Source organism: Paroedura picta, chromosome 4 (assembly GCF_049243985.1).
Source record: "Paroedura picta isolate Pp20150507F chromosome 4, Ppicta_v3.0, whole genome shotgun sequence".
Classification (NCBI taxonomy): Eukaryota; Metazoa; Chordata; class Lepidosauria; order Squamata; family Gekkonidae; genus Paroedura; species Paroedura picta.
In genome coordinates this window covers 37,637,472-37,664,257 of record NC_135372.1, presented here as the reverse complement: position 1 = coordinate 37,664,257, position 26,786 = coordinate 37,637,472, and the positions used below count along the sequence as shown (strand labels likewise).

The following is a 26,786-nucleotide window of genomic DNA, read 5'->3' as shown; positions in this document are numbered from 1 at the left end:
CCACCAACAAAAATTTTGCTACTGATTACGGGATCCTATCATCTGTATCTAAAAGAATTAGACTCTGTGCTGAAAGAAAATATATATGATAAAAACTGCCCTGAACATTTCCTTCTCAAATCCTCCCCAAAACAACAGAACAGCAAAATATATTCCAAAGTCTCAATAAGACCATCCCCACATACACCTTCTATCTGAATAAGGAATACCTGCATAACGGCCCTCAGTAGCTATTGACAGAAGGGTATTTAGAACTAGCCAGCCTACTGTGGTATAAACCTCTGCAGAACCAAAGACTTGTGCATATATTTCCCTGTCTCCTGCCTTTGCTCTTTGTTTAGCTCCAGCCATATACAATGGCAGTCAAGGAGAGTTTGACTTCTAAAATCAGGAAGACAGCAGGGACTCTTCCCCCCCCCCCCCAGCATTTGGAAAGGAAGGTGGAAAGAGCAAAAGAGCTATGAGTTTCAAAGCCACACTGCAGCCTCCTCTGTGAGGTAGAAATTCAATGTCAGAATATATATCCTGCAGGCAGCTGGCAAGAGATAAAGGGGAATGGCAGCAGCTCCAGCAATGACTTGCCTTTTAAGTATTTAACCCTCTCCACTACCAGTCAGGTCACACATCAGCCTCCATCCCAGTTCAAAGAGGTTATTTTGTTTTTTCCCCCCTGGGAAATGGCAGATCTCACTGTCCCAATTGTCAACTCAAGATGTGTCAACAAATGCCTTGCAGAATGAATAATGTTTTGGATTTGTTTTGGATTTGTTCTCCACTGGAAGGCTCCAGAAATGGCTTTGTGTTACTCTGGGCTTTCTTGGAGCCCGTAGAGCAGAATGGTGACTGTAAGGCAGGTTCTGTGCGTATGCTGGTAATACGATGGTTTTTTGAATGTGTAAATCAGCCATTTAAGATGAAACTCTACGGCTTGAACTTACATGTCATCTAGAGATGCCAGTCCCCTGGTGGAGCTGGGGAGCCTCTATAATTACAGCACCTCTCTAGACTAAAGAGATTAGTTCCCCTAGAGAAAATGGCTGCTTTGGAGGGTGGACTCCTTAGCATTTTATTCCACTATCAGAGCTCACAACTACCTGCCCACTCAGAGTGACCCCAATTTCATGCCCAAATGATCCCTCCACCAAAAATCTCCAGGTCCATTCCGCACAACTTAAGTGTAGACAAAGTCTTATCTTTTGTAAATGCTATTAATTTAACGTTCCGCATGACGTCGTAAACAAACAGCAAAACTCCTGCCAAACTCTAGCAACAATCGGAATTTTATAGCGCTTAGGGGGAAATCCAGAAAAGTGGATTCCCCCTGAAAAAAATGCTACATTTCTGAGCACAAGCCGCAACACATCATGAGCATTCTCAAAATAGCAGTAGAAAGAATGTCCCTCCCCGAGCTTCCAGAGACGCGATCGCCATTTTTTTCTCTTAAACCAGCTAAAACAACGAATAAGCGAGGCTTCTCCAGCTGAAGTCCCTCCACAAGCAATTCAGAAGTGCTTAACAGTAAAACATAGCTTCCTTCTGCAATTGTCTTTAAAGTTCCCGAGCACAATACAGCCCCCTGCTCGACACTGCCTGTAATTTCGGCCAGAAATTGCACCTATGGCGGGGGGGGGGGGGTTACTTGAAGAGCATATAAGCGATTAAGCACCAGGTCCTACGCCATTGAAAAAGGTCTTGAGACATCGAATGAACAAATACTCGTTGCTACTGGTGTTTTCGGGGTTTAAAAAAAAGTTTTTAAAGGGAAAGGGGCTTTTTGGGAGCACTAACACGACAGTTCATTGGCTGTTCTGTTTGGTTGACAGCCAGGAGCGGGAAGAAGCGTGGAAAAATATCGCCTCCTTTGTTGTGATTCTGGCAAGACCGGAAACCTGTGGGGAATGAATAGACTGCTACTGGGACTTCAGTATTCTACTAGAATTGAAGGTATGCGGAATGATGAAATTCCACTATTAAATATAGCATTTCTCCATACTGCAAACATTTAGCAACATTGGTCATTGTGTGGAATGGCCCCCAGAATCCAACCTGGCCTGGAGGAAATTAACCTATCATCCCACAGTGGCAATTAGCAATTCCCCGGGTATGCAAGGAAGGGCCACAGGAGACAAAAACTGGCACAACCCTTCCTGCCCACCCAATCATAATCTGCCTAAGTTCATAAAATCAGCATTTCTGTCAGATAGCTATCTAGCCTCTGCTTAAAAACTTCTAAAGAAGGGGAACTCACTACCTCCCGAGGAAGCCTGTTCCACTGAGGAACCGCTCTGTCAGGAACTTCTTCTGGATGTTTAGCTGAAAATTCTTTTGAATTAATTTCAACCCATTGGTTCTGTTCTGTCCCTCTGGGGCAACAGAAAAGAACTCTGCTCCATCTTCTATATGACAGCCCTTCAAGTATTTCAAGATGGTTGTCATATCACCTCTTAGTCTTCTTCTCTCCAGACTAAACAGATCAATCCCCCTTAACCTTTCCTCATATGACTTAGTCTCCAAACCCCTCACCATCTTTGTAGCCCTCCTCTGGACATGCTCCAGTTTCTCTACCTCTTTCTTCAGTTGTGGTGCCCAGAACTGAACACAGTACTCTAAGTGAGGTCTAACCCGTGCAGAGTAAAGTGGTAACATGCATGCGTGAACCATCCCTATAAAGTGAGGGAAAAACCAAACCACAATCCCATCCCCACTCTGAGAGTCCATTGTGGAAGGCATCTTGATGTCTGTCTTGGATAGGTTTGCTAGCTCTGGGTTGGGGAAAACCTGGAGACTTGGGGGTGGAGCCTGCAGAGGGTGGGGCTTGGGTAGAGGAGGGACTTCAGTGGGGTATAGCACCAAACAGTCTACCTTCTAAGATGCCATTTTCTCCAGGGGAATTGATCTCTGTTGCCTGGAGATTATCTGTAATTCTGGGGGAATGTCAGCTCCCACCTGGAGGCAGACATCAAGTGATGCCGTGGGCCTCATTCACCCAGTTATCTTTTATGTGTTGATCATGGTGAAATTTTCTCCTTTGGACCCCATGCCGTATAAGGGTTCTTTTGCCCATAACTTTGGCCAGTAACAAAGCTGAGCATACTTGAAAGGAAGCCATTGCTAATCCAAGTTTCTTAATGAAAATACAGATGTGATATATCAGTTGTAAAGGAAAGCTGCTCACCATTTGATATTTATCCTCTCAATTTTCCAGTTTTGTTTTTTATGTCTTTTAATGGGAGTTTTAATGGGGATTTTATAAGACATTGTAACCCGCCACAAGCTGGTTAGGGAGTGGCAGGGAATAAATCAAATAATAATAATAATAACAACAACAGCAACAACAACAACCTCTTAAGTATAGCTGTTTCAAAAAGTAATATATGAATTGGCCTATAAGTTTAGGAACCTACAGTCAACCAATATTAACAAAATAAGCTTCATTAGGCCCACAGGATAGTGGCTCATGGGAAAGATTGAGAGATTGATTCTTGGCCAGTGATATTAGACTTTGTGCCCAGGAAGAACCTCCGGTAGAAAAATTTGTACTTGTTTGTCTTGAGAGTACTCCTTTTCTCCCCTATTGACGCCTTTCGTATTCTAATCAAGAGACTATTTGATCCAGCAAAAGGAACAGATAGGGATTCTCTGAATGGGAATTCTTTCTTCTCAGCCTCCTGCATGAAATCTTGCCAGCGCCAAGAGAATGACCTAGCCAAAGTCATGAGGACGAAGCCAGGTGGTCAAGCCAAGATAATTTTGTTAAAAACAAGCCAAAGATTCAATAAGGGAGAACAGTCAATTTGTTATCTAGACAAGCAGAAAGAGAGAGACTCTAAAACCAGTCAGAGGATCAAGCCAAGAAAAAGATGGTAGGCTTATTTACTTTTTGAGCAGATGGAAAGCAAGTATGCACGCAGGCGATACGTGTCCGAGAGATCTTCGGCGAGATTGAATCCTTTAAGTAACCTTCGCCATTGCAAAGAATATGAGCCTATTAATTAGATGCTTCTTAAAGGATATTAAATATTTATAGTGAAAAGGTATTTGGAGGATCCAAAGTCCAGATAAAAGAAAATATATCTTTTCCCCATTGGGTAAATAATAGCTACTCATGAATAGATATAATTTTGTTTCCCCGCCAATTAATTAGCAAAGTTCTTCAAGGAGAAATAGAAAATTCACATTTCATAATCCAAACCACTTTGAGCCTCACCTTTCCTCTGAGCCCGTACATAGGTCTTGGAAATTAAGCAAAAGAATCTTAGAAGATATAGTGCAAAAAATAGCACAATAGAGATGTATTTCTTGTGTGATATCTATAGTATATATCATATATCAAAAATGTATATACGGCAGTATTTAAAACATGTGCATGAATTATTCATTAGCACATGTGTGAACGAGCACAGAGACCGTATAAAATAGCTATATGAAGCAAAGATCAAAGACTTGGAGACGTTTCATCATAGATTTCCTATAAGAGTAGAAAAATTATTTGCAATTAAAATGCTAAACCTGTTCATAATATAAAAAGACTCATGTAAATGATATGTGGGCTGCAGGCTAGATAAAGACACAGCAGAAATTGTGTCAATACATATGGATGAAAAAAAGGCTCTTCCCCCAGATAATCCACTTAGCAGACACGTAGCCAGAATTTTTATTCTTGAGGATAATTCCCCCTACCCCGTAAACTGAGTAGGCACGCTTAAAATAGCTTGAATCTTAGTCAGATTTTCTGCCTACTGCTTTCATTTGTCAGTTCTTCACAAAAAGGAAGGGGAGGGGGAGAAGTCAAGGGAGGGAAAGATTATAGAACAGGCCATATAAGACTGAATTTGGTTGCAATGTTGTTTTAAAGGGCTCATTCCTTTTGTGGCCATCAGATGAAACACCACCTGCATGTTTACCTTTTCTCTCTTTGAGAAAAAGACTAGAAACCCACTTGAAAAAGAAACAGTTGGAATTTCAGGAAGCTTATTTCTAGGAGAGCTAGGTTCTTCCGGCTGACAACTGGTCAGCTGAAGTGAACACATTCTACTAGATATCTGGGACTATATGTTTGTTTGTTTATATACCACCCTCCCTTACGGCTCAGGGCAGTTTACATAGAGCACAGGGATAAGTACAGTATAATTCAATAATGTCGTCAAGTAGAACAAGAAGCGTGGTATAAATTCAAAAATAAATAAATAAGTAAAATAATAGTAACAGTGGCTTCAGTAACTAGTGATAACAATTCCAGTACTAATGGTGACAATGTTAAGCTGTTAACTATGATCCCATAGGTTGGTCAATTTGGGGTTCAGCTCACAGGGAGGGGTTGATGAGAATAGTACAAATGTGTTAAGCCACCATTCTTTTCCATTTCATTCATCTTGGTCTGGAATAACAGGAATACTCCTTTCGTAGAAGCAGGGTTACCAGCTCCAGGTTGGGAAATATCTGGAGATTATGGGGGTGGAGCCTGGGGGTGGGATGGGGAGGGGATAGACTTCAATGGGGTATAATGCTGTAGAGTCCACTTTCCAAAGCAGCTATTTTCTCCAGGTTAACTGATCTCTGTTGCCCAGAGATCCATTGTAGTAGTGGAAGATCTCCAAGCACTACCTGGAGGCTGCCAAGAACCTATAAGGGGGCTGCACAATGTATGGATATGACACGATAGACCGGAAAGCACTGTGCCAAAAACCCACAAAATCAAAAATGATAAACTCTAAATCAGAAAGACCTTTTTTTCTTACATTGTGTTCTCTAATTCTTGAATTGTTGGAAGAAGAAACATTTCTGTGGTCTGGAAAGACTGTGTTAAAACTGTGGAGAATTCTTCTAGGATGGCTGTCCAGGGGTAGTCAAACTGCGGCCCTCCAGATGTCCATGAACTACAATTCCCATGAATTGTAGTTCATGGACATCTGGAGGGCCACAGTTTGACTACCCCTGCATGAGGTTCCTTTTGGTTCTGAGGGTGCGCTGAAGAAGCAAGAACTTGGCAAAATGAAGTTTCATCCAGGTCTTCATGTGGACAACTGCTTTACTCAGGCTTTCTCAGTTAGGGTTTCTTAACGGCCCTGGAAAGGTTTCCTAAGTTAAATAATTTTTTGATATTTTTACAGATTTTTAAACATATATTGGGTGATATGACCAAATATGACCCCCTCCTCCCAAAATGGCCAATGATGGGCCTGGAGGGGAGGGGAAGGGGAGGAGCCCCTGGTCGGCATGTACACAGCCATGCTTCCCAACCATATTCTGCATGATCATGCCACTTCTGGGGTTTCCCAGGGGCTGAAGAATGTTTCAGAGGGCTTTTTCTCCCTCCAGTGCCTAATCCCAGGCTTGAAGAGATCAAGTGCGTAATGACTACATTTCCCAGGATGCACCACGGTGCAGTACCTGAGCTGCCAGAAGGGGTAAGAGGACCAAGCCTCATCATAGCCTGGTGCTTGACATCTGGCACAGATGTAGCAGAAGTCACAGCAAACAGTACCACCCATCAAGCAAGCGGGGTTTGGAGGAGGTGGGAATAGGAGAAAGATGTGGAAATAGAAATAAATGGTATGTTGTAAAAAAAACGCACATGGAACAATGAATGCCACAAAAGTGAATGAAGCTTCGAAAGCCCTCCTTGCCATGCAAAGGACCATGTCTAGTGACGGCTGGATGTCAGTATTAAAAATAAGCAATGTGTGTTCCTCCCACACTCTGCACAAGGATGCCTTGTGAATCTGGGTGGCTAAAACATCGGATATGTGAAGAGGGCTGTTATGACTCCTTGCGCAGAAGGAATTCCAGGCATGCTCCTGGCAAGGCTATAAATGGGAGTTGTCCGAGTGAATCCCCCACTCCGTTGCTGGCAGCAGAGACCTCCCAGGTCAGAAGAACAGCTGTGGAGAGAAGAATGAAGTTCCAGAGTCTCCAGTTTCTGGAGTATATTTACTGGACATAGATGCGGTTGCCTCCCTCCGATCTGCAAGGTCAGCCCTTTTAAAACATCTGCCTTTTGTTTACCTTCTCCCTCAAATAATAACGGTGCATATCATTGTTCGCTTTCACCATTAGTCGTATATAAAGAATCTATATAAGCATATCAGGGGCCTAGGCTCAGTGGTAGAGCATCTGCTCGGCATGCAGGAAGTCCTAGGTTCAGTCCCCAGCATCTCCAGTTAAAAAATGACCGGGCAGTAAATAATGTGAAAGATCTCTACCTGAGACCTTGGAGAGCTGCTGCTGGTTGGAATAGACGATACTGAGTTTGATGGACCAACAGTCTGATTTAGTATAAGGCAGCTTCACATCTGTTCAGCTTCAACTGCTTCCTGACAACCATGGAAGCCAGCTTGGTGTAGTATTTAAGAGTGGTGGCTTCCCATCTGGTGAGCCGGGTTTGATTCCCCACTCCTCCACATACAGCCAGCTGGGTGACCTTGAGCTAGTCACCACTCTAATAGAGCTGTTCCCTCAGCGCTTTCGGTCAGAGCTCTCTCAGCCTTGCCTAACTCACAGGGTGTTTGTTGTGGGGAGAAGAAGGGGAGGCGATTCTAAGCCACTTTGACACTCCTTTCGGTAGTGAAAAGCAGGGTATGAAACCCAACTCTTCTTCTTCTAATGACCAGCCTGACGTTCATCCTTTGAGTATCCTGCCATCTGCAGTGTGAATCGGTAGCATTTTGACAGGGGTCAGGCCAAGGCAGAACCCAGGGCTGGAGTCTGTGTTCCCCATGTCACCTGGGGGCTCCAACCAGAGCTATGGCAGCATGCTGGATCAGACCAGTGGTCCATCTGGTTCAGCATCATGTCTGTGGCCAACCAGTTGCCATGGAGGGCCAATAATAGAGCATAGAGGCCAAGGACTTCCCCAGGTATTGTTTCCTGGAACTGGTATTCAGAGGTTTACTGTCTCTGAATGCAGAAGCCCCTACGTTTACCTCTCTGCCTCCCTGTAGTACTTTGAGCGTTCTTCAGCACCACTAGTAGGGCTGGTATTGCAGCTGCTAGCTAAACCATGCCAGGACGTACAAGGAGCAAACATGAGCCCATCTGATCTGACAAAATTGCTGATTCTGGCCTTTGGCCTCAGCTGGAACAACCTGATGCTCCGCTTCCAATTCAGCTAAATTGAGGCAATGCAGAATCCATTATCTACCACGACCCAGCCGAATTACCAGCTCTGATAAGGTCCCAGACCTCACCAACTGGAGTTGGCAGAAGATGCTGTGGTGGTTTCCAGGTCTGGGCAGAGAGCCCTGCTCCTAGGATGTGTTTTGGAAGAGGATTGCCCTTGGTGACTGTGATATTCCTTCAGAGGGTAGCTTGTGGCCTTCAGGCTGCAGCAGGCCCAGCTAATAAGAAAAGACGCAACTCAGAAGTCATAATCCCTTTCTTTAATGAGAACTATTCCAGAGTAATGAAAAATTTCCTAAGTAAAAAAAAGATTTCCATCCCACCTCGGGCCTATTACCGAGTTTCATCCTGCCTCAGAAACAGAACATGGAAGAACATCAAAGTGAACCTATCCGCTGAGCAGCACAGAGCCACATCCTGTATGATAAAAGGGGTGGATTTCTTTTTAAAGCCTTGAGTGGATCTTTTCAGTCTTGAGAGTCAGCTTGGTGTAGTGGTTAAGAGCAGCAGCCTGTAATCAGGAGAATCGGATTTGATTCCCCACTTCTCCACATATAGCCAGCTGGGTGACCTTGAGCCAGCTACAGTTTCTCTTAGAGCTCTCTCAAACTCTCCTCCTTCACAGAGTGTCAGTTGTGGGGAGAGAAAGGGAAGGTGCGTGTCAGCTGCTTTGAGACTCCTTCAGGAAACAAAATGCAGGGTAGAAAAAAAACAACCTCATCTTTCTCTAGCCTCTTCCAGTTTGGCTTCAGACTGGACATGTTAGGCCAGTCAGTTCTCTCAGAGCTCTCTCAGCCCCACCTACCTCAAAGGGTGTCTGTAGTGGGGAGAGGAAGGGAATGTGTGTGTAAGCCACTTTGAGACTCCTTAAGGCCAGACATCTCAGGCCAGTCACAGTACCCTCAAAGCTGCCTCAGCCTCACCTACCTCACAAGGTGTCTGTTGTGGGGAGAGGAAGGGTAGGCAAATGGTAAGCAGCTTTGAGATGCCTTTGCCTAGTGAAAAGCAGGGTCCAGCTTTTCCTCTTCTTCTTCCTCCCCTTCCACAAACACTGCACTCCTCAAACTCCACCTCCTACATTTCCAGGAATTTCTCAATCCCGATTTGCAGTTGATGAAAGTTATGATCTCCCTGGACCCATTCCACACACCTTGGATAATGCACTCTCAGTGTGCCTTTGCAGTTGGATTTACCTGTGCAGAACAGGAAAATCTATTTCTATACTGCATTGGAAGCGCATTATCTAATGTGTGCGGAATCAGCAGAGACATTTTGTGGTGGTTTAACCCGTTCATTTCTGCTTTGGCTGAGAGGATTGCTGCTAGAAAGTATCCATCTTCCTCGCAGGACTTGTAGAGTTCCACAAGGCTGAGTTTCCTCCCCATACTGTTTCATCTTTATGTCAACTCCTTAGGAGAGATCATTTATTATGATTATGCTGACAACACCCAGCTCTACACTTCTGTGTCGGGGCTGAACTCAGCTGCTATGATTAAATGGCTGAAGGTGAAGAAGTTGAAACTGAAACCTGACAGAACAGAGGTGATGCTGGTTGGGAGGACTGAAGCCATAGTGGGTGTAGCATTTCCCACATTTGATAGAGGTCAACTGATCCTTGCTGTGTCTATTGAAAGATCTGGACTCTGGAGGTTACCCTGGACCCAGCATTTTTTACTAAGAAAGAAAGCTAAGGTAGCTGCAAAAAAAAAATGCTTTATTTCATATGTTTAGCTCAGAGGATGACCTGTCCATTTTGGCCACGTGCCACAGTAACAGGAGTGTCACTTCCCTGGAAGCCAGTGTGGTATAGTGCAGTGGACCTCAACCTTTTTATCACCGGGGACCGGTCAATGCTTGACAATTTTACTGAGGCCCGGGAGGGGGGGTGTAGTTTTTTGCCGAGGGATATTGCCACTGTCGCCTGAGCCCCTACTCAACTTGCTTTCCTGCCGGCGCCCCTGACTTCCTGCTGCCCACTGGGGGGGTGGCTGCCAGCAGCAGCTGCGCAGTGCCATGCCGAGGGGGAGCCCCAGCCATGGCGGCTGCTGGAGAGCACCAAAGGTGAACCAGCGGCAGAGTGGCAGGGAAGCCCCCGAGGCAGCAGCTGAGGAGGAAGACGAGGAGGAGCCACGGCCCGGTACCAACTGATCCACGGACCGGGACCGGTCCCCAGACTGGAGGTTGGGGACCACTGGTATAGTGGTTAAAATGCAGTGGACTCTAATCAGGAGAACGGGGTTTGATTCCCGGCTCTCCCACAGGCAGTCCACTGGGTGACCTTGGGCCAGTCACAAAGAGTATTTTCCTACCTGTAGGAGGAGTGCAATAACACAGTTCTGTAGGGCCTGCAAGATGGAGCTCTTTCACTAGATAGGGTTATGGCTGAGGTTAGATCGGACATGTGAGCACACGAACAATAAAGGGCCTCCCCCACCCCCGATGCAATCCAGATAGCTCCTCCTCCCTGCCCCGACGAGAAGAACTCGAAGGGGAATGTCACCGTTTGGTTGATTTAACTGTTTAATCGTTTTTAATTGTTTTGATTATTTTAATTGTTATTGTTAGTATATCAATGTTGTAAACCACCCTGAGACAGTAGGCTAATAGGGGCGGTCTAGAAATTTAAGGAAGGAAGGAAGGAAGGAAGGAAGGAAGGAAGGAAGGAAGGAAGGAAGGAAGGAAGGAAGGAAGGAAGGAAGGAAGGAAGGAAGGAAGGAAGGAAGGAAGGTCACTAATTTCCCCTTTCTATTGCAAATTCCCCAATTATCCCTGGTGTAGCATATGTAACCTGTTCTATGGGCCTTGTGGTTCCAGGTACACTACTGAGCTGTACGGTTAGGGGGCCTTCACACCATGATTGTCAGAGGGTCTTATGCAGCTTGTGGACCGGAAGAAAGGGTGGGAGGGGGAGGGGAAGAAGCTGTCAGTTGATTCCAAAGTTCCAACTATCCTTGGTAAGGGTGCCTATCTGTTATGGTGCCAGTGGTACTCTGCTAAGGCCTTGCAAATCCTTACAGGGCTGACTCCTTCCCCTGTTTTGCTTGAGGCAAGGGTTCTTTTTAATGGATTTTGGTGGTCAAAGAAAGCTCAATGACACAAGATCCCCTTGGCAACCCAAATAAACGTTAATTACAGGAAAGAAATCAAGCCATGCTACACATAAAGACAACTTCTTACAGTCATGTAATCATTGGAAGTTCCTACAGTAACAGCTGTTCCCAGCAATTCCAGGTTTCAATGATGCCCACTTTCTAGAAGAAAGTTGGGGGCTGTGGGTGACTGTGGTTGGGCGTGCGAGGAAGGGAGGGGAGGATTAGATTAGTTTTTATTGCCAATTGTATAGGATTATATATCCATATCTGTTTTTAAGTGGTTTTTATCATTCATTGTAAACCTCCCCGAGCCAGCATGGCCTGGGAGCGGAGGTCAATAAATCGAATGAATGAATGAATGAATGAATGAATGAATGAGTTGATTTTTATACCTTGCTTTTCACTGCCTTTCACAATCACCCTCCCTTCCTCTCCCCACACCCTGTGAGACAGGTGGAGCTGAGAGAGCTCTGACAGGACTGCTATCTGAGAATAGCACTACTAGGACTGTGACTAGCCCAAGGCCACCCAGCTGGCTGCATTTGTAGGAGTGGGAAATCAAACCCCGCTGGCTAGATTAGAAGCCACCACTACATCAAGCTACTTTCTCTTCCTCCTTTATACTTCATAACCTGCTTTGGTGCAGCCTCCCAGTATGTGTATCATCTGGCAATCATGCTGAGTTAGGTGCGAGCCCTTATTAGAAAGGCTGCCATGCAGGAGGAAGTGATTCTGCAGCCACTTTGATGGAACCTAGCTGCCATAATGCTCTAAATGACAACAGTTACCTGGCAACACCATTCCCAACGCTTCCTCAATGGGTCCTGCCACCATGGCACCATATCCCCCCCGGAGCAAAATGTGGAGGAGATCCATATAGGGTTGCCGGATCTCTCTTGGCAAGTGGTGAGGGGCGGGGAGGAACCTACCAGGAGAAAGAGGAAGGCCCAGGCCACATCACCTGCATTGTGCAAGAAGTCATGTCATCACACTGCAACATCATTGTAATGCTCTGGTCTTTGAGCGAAATCTCTATGGTCAACACAGTTTCTACCATAAAGGTTTTGACCAAATACCAGAGCATCACTCAGATGTTGCTGGCATGATGATGTCACTTCCTATGAGATGCCAGTGATGTGGCCTGGGCCTTCCTCTTTCTCCTGGTAAATCTCCATGTTGGCTACTTGATTGGTGGCAGGGGGGCAGGACCTAATGGGGGGACTTCTGTCTCCACTCAGAGGTCTGGCCCCCCCTAGATCCATAGGATGCAGCAGGAGTGACAGGAAAATTCTGTTCTTCTGACAGAATTGCCTTCCCTAAGTGGAAAATTGAGTCTGGATCAAATCTTTGGCAATCCCTGGCAGCACATGATAACAATGAGGGTTCTGTCTCAAACCCTGATGCATTCTGTGTCACTATCCACACAGCACACTGAAAGAAGTATACATCCTTCACTGGGGAAGCATGCGTTGCAGTCAATGATAGTTATGATCTCCTCTGCTGACAATCTCTTCAGCACAAGTTCCACAGAATCAGATTGACACAAGACAAGGGGTTGTTGACATCCCCTGTTGGTCGTGTTTACTCAGCCGGTTGTCATCCTGATTTGATGGGGGAGGGGGGAGCTTATTGAAAAATAGGCATGCTCAGAATTGAGGGCTTGGCCTCTATGCCCAGCAGTTTGTTTGCAGACCAAAGCAAAGTAACACTATTATATTCTAAATCTCAACTAGAACTAAATCTGCCTTCTTAACTTGTTCCTTGCCCAGCTGGGCTTGACATTCTTTTTTCCCCATAGGCAGCCTCTATCACCTTTTGGGATCTGCAGTTAACATCTGCTGAGTAATTCTGTTAACTCAATAGTTAACCCAATGCATGAATGGATGCATCTTTTCATTTATAGCGATTAAGCCTTTTATTGATAGTTGGAGATAAATAAAACAGCAGACAAATTATCTCCCAACTCCCACCTCAATTTATTGAATGACAAACTGACAATGAAAAGGCTTAAAACAACAGCTAAACAGGGAAAGGAGGGGGAAAGCTAGAGAAGAAGAAGAGTTGGGGCCATTCCACACAACTTAAATGTAGCAGAAGTCTTACCTTTGGTAAACACTTCTAATTCAAGGTTCCGCATGATGTCGCACACAATCTGCAACACTCCTGCAACACTCCCACAAAAAGCGCTTCGTTGTAGCGCTCTTCGGGAAATCCGGAAAAGAGGATTCCCCCTGAGAAAACCGCTACACTTCTGCGCACAAGCTGCAACACATCAGCGAAAGAAAAATCAGCGTTCTCAATGTACCGGTAGAAAGAAAGTCCCTCCCCCGCTCTCGCTGCCGAACTTCCGGCAAAGCGATCGCCATTTTTTTCCCTTAGACGGGGAAAGCAACGAACGAGCGAGGCTTCTCAGAGGCTTCTCCGGCTAAAGTCCCTCCACAGAAGTGATTAAAAATTAAACAAAGCTCCCTACTTCAAGTGGCTTTAAAGTTCCCAAGCACAATACAGCCCCTTGTTCGACACTGCCCATAATTTCGGCCACAAATCTCGCCTATGGAGGGGGGGTTTAACTTGAGGAGCCTATAAACTAGCGATCCCCAACCTATGGACCGTGGACCACATGTGGTCTGTCGACTAATTGGAGGTTGGCCGCGAAGGACGCCTTCTCCCCCCCCCCGGCCCTTTACTTCATCCCCCCCGGCCCTTTACAACACACTTCGGGTGTCATTGTCTCCCATCACTCCCAGATTGTCATGAGTTAAAATTTCCATGAAAATAAAATGTTCCTTAGGTTCATTGTTGTGGTGTGTCTGTATCTTATTTTGAAGGGATGTTTAAACATTACCATAGCGATCAGAGAGCGTTAGGGCAGTGGTTGAGAGTAGAGGAGTAAACAAGCCCCCCCCCCACGGGCCTCAGTAAAATTGTCAAGCATTGAGTGGTCCCCGGTGATAAAAAGGTTGGGGACCACTGCTGTAAACAATGAAGCGCAGTTCCTACGCCTGCGGAAAAGGTCTTTCTGATACAGTGAAGGAACGAATTTCTGGAGATTTGGGGGGTGGAGCCTGGGGGTGGGATGCTTTTGCCTGCAGCGCTTTTCAATAGCGCACAGATTTAGCCACATTGCCCTTTGTGCGGAATGGTCCTTGGTTTTTTATACCCCGCTTTTCTCCCTTTCCCTTCCTTTCCCGACAACAGACACTCTGTGAGGGAGGTGGGGCTGAGAGAGCCTGACAGGACTGCCCTGGGAGAATAGCACTATCATGGCTGTGATGGCTGGCTGCAAGTGGAGGAGCGGGGAATCAACCCCGGCTAGCCAAATTAGAAGCTGCCTCTCTAAACTACTACACCGGCTCTGATGAGGGACAGGCAATAGATTGAAGACCTATGCCAGTTCTTTGCAGATTTATTCTGGACAACGCTCAATGCTATTAATGACCTCCCTGTCTTGGAACTATTATTGTTCCTGTCTTGGAACTTGCAGATTTATTCTGGATAAAGCTCAATGCTATTATTGACCTCCCTGTCTTGGAACTATTATGGTGCCCGGAACGCAGTTGCATAAGAACTTGCACATAAGAAGTTGCATAAGAACTTGCACAAACAGAAGTATAACTGAGATCAGGGTTGTCAACTCCAGGTTGGGAAATTCCTGGATATTTTTCAGTGGTGCCTAAGGAGAATAGAGCTTGGGAGAAGAAGAGGGACCTCATCAGGCTATCATGCCAGGAAGCCCACCCTCCAAGTTGGCCATTTTCTCCAAGGGTATAAAGCACTGCCAGCTAGAAATCACTTGTAATTCCAGGAACTCTCCAGCCCCACCTCGAGATTGGCGACTCCAGTGGAGACACAATAGGCTTGTCTTGGTAGAAGCAGATACTGTAATCTTTTCCTAGGATTTCCACTTGTGCAAGAGCTCTTTTTGTGAATTTTATGTTCTGCCACACCATTCTCCCTTGGTGCTTCTCTGAGAACATATGGGCAATATTAGCACCAGGTTCTTAACTGTGCCAACAATTATTGCACTTGCTAATTCCAAGATGGTGGAATGTAGCAAGGTATTATTAAATACACAATAGGAGTTGTTTTGGCAGGGGAAGCCTAAAGCACAGGTTGAATGTAACAGCCTGATTAGATTTCAAAATGTTCTGTCATTGAAACTGTTTAAGTAGAGGGCTTAATTTTAGATTCTGGCACAGAATGTTGTCTAGAGTGGGTTTTGCTTGCCTGCATAGCATTTGCAGGATCAAGGGATGTTCTTATTACTGGAAGAGGCTTTGAGTCCCACATAGTTATTAATTTGTAGGTATCCAAAGAAAAAAATTAAAATGAAATAGGGGGCGGACAAATTATTAATGTTAGTAGTAGTAGTAGTAGTAGTAGTAGTAGTAGTAGTAGTAGTATTTAATTTATTACCTACCACTTCCAAGTAGGCTCGTGGTGGGTTACAGATGTCCAGTTAAAACCCCCATTAAAACCCTATTAAAATGGACTAAAAATACAAATTCAGTGGACCAACAATCCAACAACATGGCGGAAAACCTTCCTCTAAAAACAGCAGTATTCTGTCTCAAGGCTGGCGTTGACTCGCTAAGCCTGAACACTCTTTCCAAACAAAGAAGAAGAAAAGGCTAAATTAAATTTAAATAAGAAATCATAGTACGGTGCAGAGAATGTATTAGGATTATGAACGTATAACATTACTAACATTACAACATTAGAACTTTAAATTTATAATCGGTCATAGTACAACATAGTGCAACTTTTGAGTGTGTTGCCTAGATGATGAGCCTAGAAACAACGAAGAAGAAGAAGAAGAAGAAGAAGAAGAAGAAGAAGAAGAAGAAGAAGAAGAAGAAGAAGAAGAAGAAGAAGAAGAAGAAGAAGAAGAAGAAGAAGAAGAAGAAGAAGAAGAAGAAGTCAACATGATATTGGGAGGGGGAGAGAACACCACCTAGGGCATATCAATAAACAAGGGCCTTTTTCCTCTATTACACTAAACTAGGGAAGTCGCTTTTTGATCCGTAACAACCATGCTGCAGCACAGGGTGGTACATTGAGACCACACTGTACAGTTGTGGCTTTTCCAAACTAATAATTATTCTAATTATCAAATTCTGTGTTGGAAAACGGGGAAGTCAATCCTAATAGCCATTATTGTGGCTTATTAGCCAACATGGTAATTTCAGTTTCCGGAGATGACATGGACCAAACAGCAGCACGAGACCTTATCTTTCACCAAAACAGCACTGCTTTAAAGCAGTGTGGGTTGATTGTAATGTACACCAGTCTGGATCTATATTTTTTTTCTTAAGGCTATTTTTACCTGCTCCCCCCCCCCCCTCAAAGAGCGAAAGCCAAAAGGTAAGAGACGCTAACCTGCCACTGAGGGATCCTTCTGTCCTTCCACTAAGCACCATCTGCTGCTTTACCCACTGTCAAACACAAGGTCTCTTCCCTTTGAAACAGAGCCAATAAATTGCTAATAGCCATTCCAAGGCCCCAATAAGCGGTCTCCGCTGCTGAGAATCAGAATAAGCTACAGCGGATGTTGTCCGGCACTCATCACTTCAGAAAGACGTTTAAAATAGGTTCGGTTCATCAAAATCCACAGCAGCTCACTGTCCCGGTTTGGCAAGGCCAGGCAGTTTTCAAATTCAATCCCACATAATCAGTGTCCTGGCAAAGGTCCCAGGACTATGAGGCAGAAATAAGCAGCTTTTCAAAACTGAGCTCTTCCTCTCTTTCAACAGCAGCTTGAGTCGACGTCGCCAGCTTTGCCCCTCCTTCAGCTCTTGCCTGTTTCCCTGGTTTTATATGAGTTCTCCCTATAGGTCCAGGACTTTCCTCGGAAGCCTCCCCTAATCCATGCAGCTGTTCTTGGCAGGGGACGTGTGCCAGTCTATCTGCTTGTAATGCTGGGCTAACATGGCTCCAACATCATGAATGAAGTGTGGCTTTTAGTCTGGCATTCCATCTGTCTGTCTGTCTGTCTGTCTGTCTCATGATCTCCTGCCTTGAAGAATGGAACACCAAAATAAAATTCGCTACATTTGTATTCTGGATGTGATTATTCTTGTTGCCTCCATTTTATCCTCTCAATCATCAGAGGTAGATTAGACAGAGTTTGGCTGGCCCCCGAGACACCCAGTAAGCATCCATGGCAGAGTGCCCAACTGTTCTCAATTTCTTTGCCATGGAAAAACTTCAGAAACATTCCTCAGGCTTGGAGAAACTCCAGAAGTGGCTCATTCATGCAGAATATGATTGGGAAGCATACCTGTGTACCTGCCCACCTGGGGTCCCTCCCCTTCCTGCCCCATCCAGGCCCATTGTTGGCCATTTTGAGAAGAGGCAGTGCGGGTTGACATGACCTTATATGGTCATATCACCCAATAAATGTTTAACAATTTTAAAAAAAATATATTAAAGGTTAATTAATTCTGACCCATTCGGGAAACCCTTCCAGGGCCATCAAGAAATTCCAGGATTTCATGAAACCCTGGTTGAGAAAGCCTGATATAGTCTGACAATCTAGCAATTTAGGGTTGGCAGCCTCCTGATGAGGACTGGAGGTCTCCCAGAATTGCAACACATCTCCAAACTATAGAGATCAATTCCTCTGGAAAAATGGCTGATTTGGTGGGTGGACTCTGTGGACCTATATCTCACTGAGGTCCCTCCCCAAACCCCAAATCTCCAGCAATTTCCCAACCTAGAGATAGCAACACTAGACCACTACAGCATGCTCACTCCCACTGTCTTATCCTTGTGGTCTCACATGGAGAGACCTGTGAAGTCAGCCCCTCCTTTCATAGAATCATAGAGTTGGAAGGGACCTCCAAGGTCACCTAGTCCAGCTCACCACAGAATGTAGGAAATTTACAACTACCTGCCCACCCACAGTGACACCAATTCCATGTCCAGATGATGCCCCCCCTCCAAAAAAAACCCCCAGAACCTTTGGCCAGTCTGGTCTGGAGGAAATTTGCCTTCTAACCCCAAAGTGGTGATCAGCATTTCCCTGGGCATGCAAGAAAGGACCACAGGAGCCAAGCTCAGACAAAATCCCTTCTGCCCACCCACTTACAATCTGCCTAAGTTCTGTCAGATAGTTGTCTCGCCTCTGCTTTAAAACTTTCAAAAAAGGAGAATCCACCACTTCCCGGGGAAGCCTGTTCCACTTAGAAACCACTCTGTCAGGAACTTCTTCCGGATGTTAAGAAGAACATTATTTTGAATTAATTTCATCCAATTGGTTCTGGTCCAACCCTCCGGGGCAACAGAAAACCACTCAGCTCCATCCTCTATGTGACAGCCCTTCAAGTACTCAAAGATGGCTTTCATATCAGCTCTTAGTTGTCTTCTCTCCAAGCTAAACAGACCAAGCTCCCTCAACCTTTCATCTTGGTCTCCAAACTCCTCACAAGTTTAACTCAAGGAGTAATTCCTGTTCCAGGTTGGAGGAGCTGTGCTGAATATTTGTTACTACATCAATTAGGATAAGGAATATACAAAATCTAGTGCAGAAATTAAAACCAATAAAATACAGTGTGTTAAGAATGCCTATCTTTTTAAACTTGTGCCTCTTTTGGGAGGAGGCTTGGCACTGTAAAACTTTACAACATCAGTAGTTTCTGTTTCATGCTCTTTATATGAAATTTATTAAATCAGACAAACTGAATCAGTGTTAAATACTTTTCTGGGCTAAATTCGAATACAGCAGGAAACCAAAGTATCTTTATTGGTTATCTCGGAGGAAACTGGAAGCCTCTTAACCATTCTACTTGCTATGTTGAGAGGAAACCAGTTTGCTGCTGATGTACTCATCAGATTTTGAGCAAATCTGCTGAAATATTCCACAGAGTACTGCATATTATATCTGTGGGTTCAGTGACCAGGACACTGGGAGTTCATTTCGACTGTTGTGACCCCAGCATGATGGTACAAGAGGCAAAAACTGAACCGAAGAAGCCCACAAATAACCACAATTTATATACACAAGTCCCGCAATCGATCTGCCAATGTGTGCTATTGGTCAGTTTAAGCTAGATCTGGCAGACGGGATCTAGCTACATGTTGGTCAATCACAGTGCAGGCTTACGATCCTGTCTTGGACCTCAAGCTCGGTCCTCGGCAGAACTACAGACACAACACTGCATATCATGCTTGAAACCAGTATTTATAGCAACAGAAGGGTGGGATGCAGTGAAAACGGCAAAATAGTATGTAAACCAAAGGACACTGGGACACCTATATGGTAATGCAAGTAGAATCCAGCTGAATCCAGCGTAGCAAGTAGATAGACTTCAATATTCAAATATAATTTCTTTAATGAGCAGTATTCTGCCTCTTGTGGCGCAGAGTGGTAAGGCAGCCGTCTGAAAGCTCTGCCCATGAGGCTGGGAGTTCAGTCCCAGCAGCCGGCTCAAGGTTGACTCAGCCTTCCATCCTTCCGAGGTCGGTAAAATGAGTACCCAGCTTGCTGGGGGGTAAACGGTAATGAGTGGGGAAAGCACTGGCAAACCACCCCGTATTGAGTCTGCCATGAAAACGCTAGAGGGCGTCACCCCAAGGGTCAGACATGACTCGGTGCTTGCACAGGGGATACCTTTACCTTTACCTTTACCATTACCTTTACCTTTATTCTGCCTCTGGATTCAGCAATCTGGAACCTCTGCAAGCTTTGCAGAGCTACTTTTGGAATTATTTGTCAATAGCCTTGGCTTAGCTGCTGAAATCATTCTGCTAGAATTGAATATCCTGTTGTAGTGATTTTCAGTTTTGAAGCCCCTCGATCAAGCACTGTTTAGCGAAATGCATTGGGAATCATGAAAGAAGACTGGTCGTTAAAGAAATTATATTTGATGATCGAAGACTCCTTGTCTATCTACTTGCTACGCTCGATTCAATTGCACAAACACCCGTTTTGTTCTCCCAAGGCCATGCAAATGTGACAGTCAAATACTTGTCGGCACCCAGCAGGCTTTGTCCTGATGTTACTTGAAAAAAAAAATCAGATGACACAGAAAATTACATAAGAACTCAGATCAATAAAACCCACTGTCAATACCGCTGCTTGAGCTACAGCGACAGGAAGGATCTTGAGGGCATTTGCAAAGGAGGTTAATTTAGGTTGCCTTATGAATAGCCTTCAGTCTCTGGTTCTAGTCTTCCACTTCTCAAGTCACAGGCAATTCAGACACGCGCTTTCAGACAGCAAAACAGAAGTAGCAGGACTGTACATTTACCAACTCTGACCTGGGAAATTTATAGAAAGTTGTGAACAGTGCCTGGGGAAGGCAGGGTCTGGGGGAGCCGAGGGAGAGCAATGTGGATGTCTTGCCACTAAGTCTACCCTCTGAAGCTTCTTTTCCCTCCAGGGAAATATCTGCAATTAGGAGCTCAGTTCTAACTTCAAGAGCACCCCAGGCAGGAGAGGACTTTGTCTTCTCTGTTTCCTTCACTGGCTCACTTGTTTGAGTTTAGCAACGGCCATGACTGCCCTCCAACCTGGGAACATCTCCCTGGTAGCTTTTGAGCCCAGTGAAATACTGTAAATGTGGACATTTGATAGCAGCTAGGTTGCCAGCTCTGGCCAGGGAAAGACTTGGCTACATGGGGGGGGGGGGAGGCTGAATATAAGGAGGACAGAGTTTGGGGAGGGGAGGGGACTTCAGTGGGGTATAGTGCTACAGAGTCATCTTCCAGAGCAACTGTTTTCTCACCTGGAGATGTAATCCCAGGATATCTATAGTCATCACCTGGAGGTTGGATTCCCTGTTAGCAGCAGCTGCCCGATTCAGTTCAGTTCAGTTTACTAATACAGTCAAGGACCAGCAAAGCAGCAGATGCCCAGGTAAAAAGGTGGAGGAGGAAAGACCTTATTTTCTACCCCCCTACCCATAGAACTAAAAGAGAGAATGAGATGCTGAAAGAAAGTTGTGTACCTTGAAAATGGGCATTTTAAAATTCGGAACCTGTTTTGGATTCATTCTAAAATGTTTAATGAACAAAGAAATACAAGAAAAGTCATTAAGAAATAGGGAATAAATCTATTTTTTGCCAGTACGCCCTGTCCCTTCTTTTCTTTGTTTGCGGGGTCACCATAAAGAGCTGAAATGAACTCTCAGTGAACCCACAGATCTGTTCCACTGTATATTTCTGGTAAAATCTTGGAGGAGGAGCATGTCTCATGGCTTAAGTGCCACTCAGCCCTTAACTCCCACCCCTGAATGCCTCCTCCTCCAACCAGCTTGCCTGTCTGTCCAGTGGCCAGCCGGTCACCTTCCATCACCCACCCCTCACCAAAGCCTCCTCCTTCCACTTCCCTCTGAGGCTTGGAGGCTGCAGATCCCTGCCGGGTGAGAGCTGCCCCTGCCAGTGAGTTCCCTAACAGCTGTCTGCAGTCTTTCCAGGCCCTGCGGGGAGGGGGAGGCCATTCGCAGAGTTCTTCCACCCCACCCTCCCATCTAGCGCCTGTTGTATTCCTGAATGCAACGGGCTTGCCCCCTCATCTAATAGAATGCCACCCTCATCTCCTGTTGGTTAATCAATTTGGTGTTAAACATTGCTTGCCATGACTCACACATGGTCATACAACAAGCTGCCTTATCCTGAATTCGACTATTGTTCCATCAGGGTTAGTACTGTCTACTCAAGACTGGCAGCGGCTCTCCAGGGTCTCAGGCAGAGCTCTTTCCGATCACCTACTGGCTGATACTTTTAACTGGAAACAGCAGAGATGGAACCTCTGACTCCTGGCATGCAAAGCAGAGTCTCTCTTCCTGAGTCCTAGCTCCACCCTCCACCTGTTGCTGCGTTATTATTTATCTTATAATAGTCAACCGGCTGGTTCCTATGCAGATGACCAAAGCAGCAAAACCTGACTGCTAGACAAGGTACGTATCTATTCAGATGGATCTCCAGGTATGCTGAGAAACAGGATTCCAAGCTCTGCCCATATATGGAATGACAAACAGAAACCTGACATTTGTATGTTTGAGTTGCTTAAATTGGATCCCATCAAACATTTACTCTGATTACCCAAATCACCCAGATCCTGTGACACTCTAAAACCACTACACTACACTTTTCTGAAAAGGAAAAAAAAGGGAAACGAGACAGAATTTTAACAAAATATATATCTGTTCCACATAATATATTTCTGGTAAGGCCTTGGAGGAGGAGCATGTCTCATGGCTTAAGTGCCACTCAGCGCTTAACGTCCACTCAGGGTCTCTGTCCCGCCCCTGAGTACCTCCTCCTCCAACCGGCCTGCCTTCTGTCCCCCACCCCTGACCACACCCTCCCCTTTCCACTTCCCTCAGAGGCTGCTGTGTCAGAGCTGCCCCACCGTTGAGTTCCCTGCCTGGGGGTCTCCAGCCTGCAGCCTTTTCAGGTTCGGGGGGAGGCCATCCAAAGAGTTCTTCTACCACCACCCCAATCTAGCACCCATTATATTCCTGAATGCAACGGGCTTGGCACCTAGTAACACCTATAAAATTAATGTTCATTTAAAAAGGGGTCAATCCCAGTTGAGATTATCCATGGACACAGTGGTATAAACACAGTCAACTCTCCTTTCTACCTGTGGGGGAAGCTGGCATTTTAAAGCTGTTATCGCTACAGAGATCACATTTTAAATACCAAAGATTTGGCTGATTGCACCCATAAGCCAACTAGTGATTTCAATTCTGTTAGGGTTAGATAGCTTTTCCAGTTGAGACAGGACATTTAAGAATCTGGAAATTGCCTTCCAGGTCTCTGAAAGCCTTCCTTTGTAGAAGGAAGGAGCAAGTAATGGTCATAATAAAAATTCAAATAACTGAGATCTCCAAATGCTCTGTCGAGTTCGGGAAAGACCAGAGCTTTTTGCCTTTTGTACATTTCATCTGTCTTTCATATATCTTCTTGTTGGAATAGGCAGTGACTAGTGTATAAAGAAGAAGAGAAGGAGATCCTGCAGTGGGCAGCAAGAAGACTGTTATTTAGAATAGTGAGGTCAGGACCTTCTCTCCTGTTAAGTGTCATTCCTTATCTGTCTCCAGATTGCTACTCTTTGGGCAATTTCTTGCTTCTTCTCAGAAGCTACAGTTCAGTCTCTCTCTCTCTCTCTCTCTCTGTTAGCAACTATCTGTCTCTCCTCTGCACTATCAAGTATATTAATTCTTGAATAAACCTTTATCTACTCTTTAATCAGGTTGCGTAAACTCACTGTGTTATTTACTCTGCTAATACTCCTCTTGCCCCTGATCTGGCCACATCATTCTGCCTCATCCCATCTTCAAAAATATAGTTAATAATAATAGTGATCATGCCACTCATGTGACCCGCATTAGCTTGGGGTACAGCACTGTTGTGGATCGCAACAAGGGTTGCCAGGTTCCTCCTGGCCACTGGTGGGGGGATGAGGGGTAGGGGTGCCAAATGTATGTTGGGAAATTCCTGGAGATTTGAGGATGGAGCCTGGGGAGGGCAAGAACCACAGTGGGGTAGAATGTGACAGAGTCCACACTCCAAAGCTTCCATTTTCTCCAGGGGACTGAGCTGTGTAGTCTGGAGGTGAGCTGGAATTCTAGGGGATCCCCATGTCCCACCTGGAGGCTGGCATCCCTAGTCGCAATCCACCAACCCAAGACCAAACTGTTAGGAAAGACAGGCATGCCCACTGAGGAGGGAAAGTTGGGGTTGCTGTGACTCGCAGGAGTAGCTACACTGTGGAGTAGCTGCACTGGAGTAGCTGCACTGTGACTCAGAAAAGATTCAGCTCCAAAAGATGGAAGCTAATGTTGTGGAGTGTTGATATGAAAAAAGCATCAGGGATATTCAGTGACTGAAGTCATCATAGGCTCCATTTTCAGGGGAACATTTCCCTGGATGAACACATGCACAATTTACATTAAAAAAAATCTTTAATAAAAATGTACCGTGTTAATTATAACACTAATTTCTAAACATTCAAATTGAAATTAAACGGTTTCCCTGTTGGGAGCACAGTAGGCATTCCACAGTGTATGCCTTGATGAAGTACAGTCTGGCTGGGTTCCAGAACAAACTAATTCAGGCTTTTGAGGAGGGAAAAACAACAGACGTGTGCGATAAGCAGGCAAAGGCAGGAGTGAGTGAAATGTGGGGTCTCGGGGCTAGAAAAACAGCCAGGGAGCAATCCTAAACCATTCTACGAAAAAAAACAGGTCCTGTTTTAGTCACCTGGGTTTATTCACCAGAAAGTCTTCTTAGGATCCCAGCCATAGTTGCTGAAAAGTTTCCTGCATTTTACAACATGCTCACATTAGTGAAGCAATTACTTGCCTATGAAATTTTAATCACATTTCTAACACAACAAAATATGCAGAATAAACATGGCACATTTGAACTTTCATTCCATTGTCCAAGAGGCTATAAAGATATGTCATTTCCTTCTTTGTTTCCTACGCAGGACCAATGCCCATGGTGACAGAACAGACCCATTATGGATTCCGATTAAATAAGTGGAAAATGTGAAAAAAATCAGACACGGGCCGTGAGACGGATGGACTAATGGATTCGAAAGAAGATAAGGCGCTATGTCCTGTGACAGTACTGTTATTATATCGCAAGGGGAAAAGCCTACAAGATAAATAAACCAAGCAAAAGCTTTCCATGCATAGAGGTTTGCAAAATTATGCATGGGGTGGAGAAACAAGATAGAGAGAGCTCCCACCCCATAATAGCAGAACTCTGGGGCACTCAAAGAAATTGTTGGGAAATGGATTCAGAACAGGCAAAAGGGGGAGAAATTCTCTACTCAACAAGTAATTCAAGTGTGAAATTCACTGATGGCAAAGGCAGAAACGGCCACAAGCATGGATGGTGTTAAAAGGGGATTACAGTCATGGAGGAGAATATGAATGGGACCTCCATATCCAGAGGCAAGAAACCTCTGAATACTAGTGCTAGGAACCAAAATGTTTGTTGGCCCTCCATGGCAACTGGTTGGCTGCTGTGACAAGCAGGATGCTGGACTTGATGGACACCTGGTTGGATCCGGCAAGTTCTTCGTATGTTTAATTAATAATACATAAATGTTATTTATTCAAACATTTCTACCCTGCCCTTCCTCTAGGTTCAAGGGTGCTTACAATAATAATTAAAACTTCCATAGCTAAAATTCAAGATAATATAACAAACCACAAATCTCACACACACACACACACACCTGACACCTGCTATTCAGTACTCCTCAAATACCTTGGCATACAGGCAGACCTTGAAGCTCCTCCTGAACTCCCAGGCGGGGACCCATTCCACAGAACTAGAGCCATGATGAAAAAGGCCCTGTGCACATGTCAATGTGAGGAAGACTGCCCTAAGTGCTGGAATAGGCCACAGTTGGCTTCCAGATAACTACAGTTGGTGCACAGGGACATATGGGAAGAGATGGACCTTCAGATATGTGGGTCCCAATTCGTAAAGTGATCTAAAGGTCATAAAAGCACCTTGAATTCAATTTGGAAACAGACTGGCAGCCAATGGTTGCAAGCTCTGGGTTCGAAAATATCTGGAGACTTTGGGGGTGGAGCCAGGAATTGGCAGGATTTGGGCTGGCCATTTTCTCCATGGGAACTGAACTCCATCACTTGGAGATCAGCTATAATTACAGGGGACACCCAGGTCCCACTGGGGGGCTGGCATCCCTAAATGAAGTTGTTTCAAAATGAGCCACAATATGTTCTAGCAGCTAGCCGTTTGGCTGCCACATTCTGGACCAGTTGCAGTTTCTAGATTGTCATTAAGGGCAGCCCCATATAGAGTGTGTTGCAGTAATCCAGTTACAGAATCACGGATCAGCATGGCCAGGTCAGCTGAGTCTAGGTAATGATAAAGTTGTGGGTCAGGTGCAGCTGATAGAAAGCACTCCTGGTCACCTTGTCAACTTTCTTTTCATATAGCAAGGGAGGCAAGATCCATGAACACCTCCAAGATCTTAACCTACTCTGAAATAATCAGCATTACTCCATCTAGGACAAGTGGATTCTGTCCTTCAGGGATGCCAGCCTTCCCAGTGGTGTCCCTATTGTTATCTGGATTTGGCTTCAGATTGTTCTAATTTCAGCACTGGTTCAGAACCAAGATGGATGCATCTGGAGGCTTGGCTAATGAAATATAGAGCTGGGTATGATCTGCATATTGAACATCCATCCTCAAAGCTCTGGACAATCTCACTCGGCAGCCTAACACACCACACGTATAAAAGAGCATGAGTGCGAGAATAGAATCCTGTGGCACCCCATAAGAAAAATCCCACGTAGCTGATTCTGCGTCTTTGGTGGAGACTCTCTGTATCTAGTCAGTGAAACCCCCCAAAGGGCTACAACCTTAATACCATATTTAAGCCAGTGGATAATAATGGGAAAGTTCAACTGTATCAGCGGCTGCTGTGGAGTCTAACGGGATCAACACGGGGGATTGTCTCCTGTCCATTTTTAGACAAAAGTTGTTCATGGGCAAATGCACAGGGTTTTTAAATGTGTGTGTGTGTGTGTTACAAGACATTTGTACCTTTGTGAAATTAATTCTTTCTCGCTTTTTCTT

At 45.0% G+C, this 26,786-nt stretch overlaps 1 long non-coding RNA gene across 1 annotated transcript; it reads left to right on the top strand.

Moving 5' to 3' along the window:
- Nucleotides 1-6,848: 6,848 nt before the first annotated feature.
- On the top strand, nt 6,849-24,853 carry LOC143835202 (uncharacterized). The gene is made up of 2 exons (XR_013230040.1): nt 6,849-6,971; nt 24,652-24,853. It is a non-coding gene; the product is annotated as an uncharacterized LOC143835202 (long non-coding RNA).
- The last annotated feature ends 1,933 nt before the right edge of the window (nt 24,854-26,786 follow it).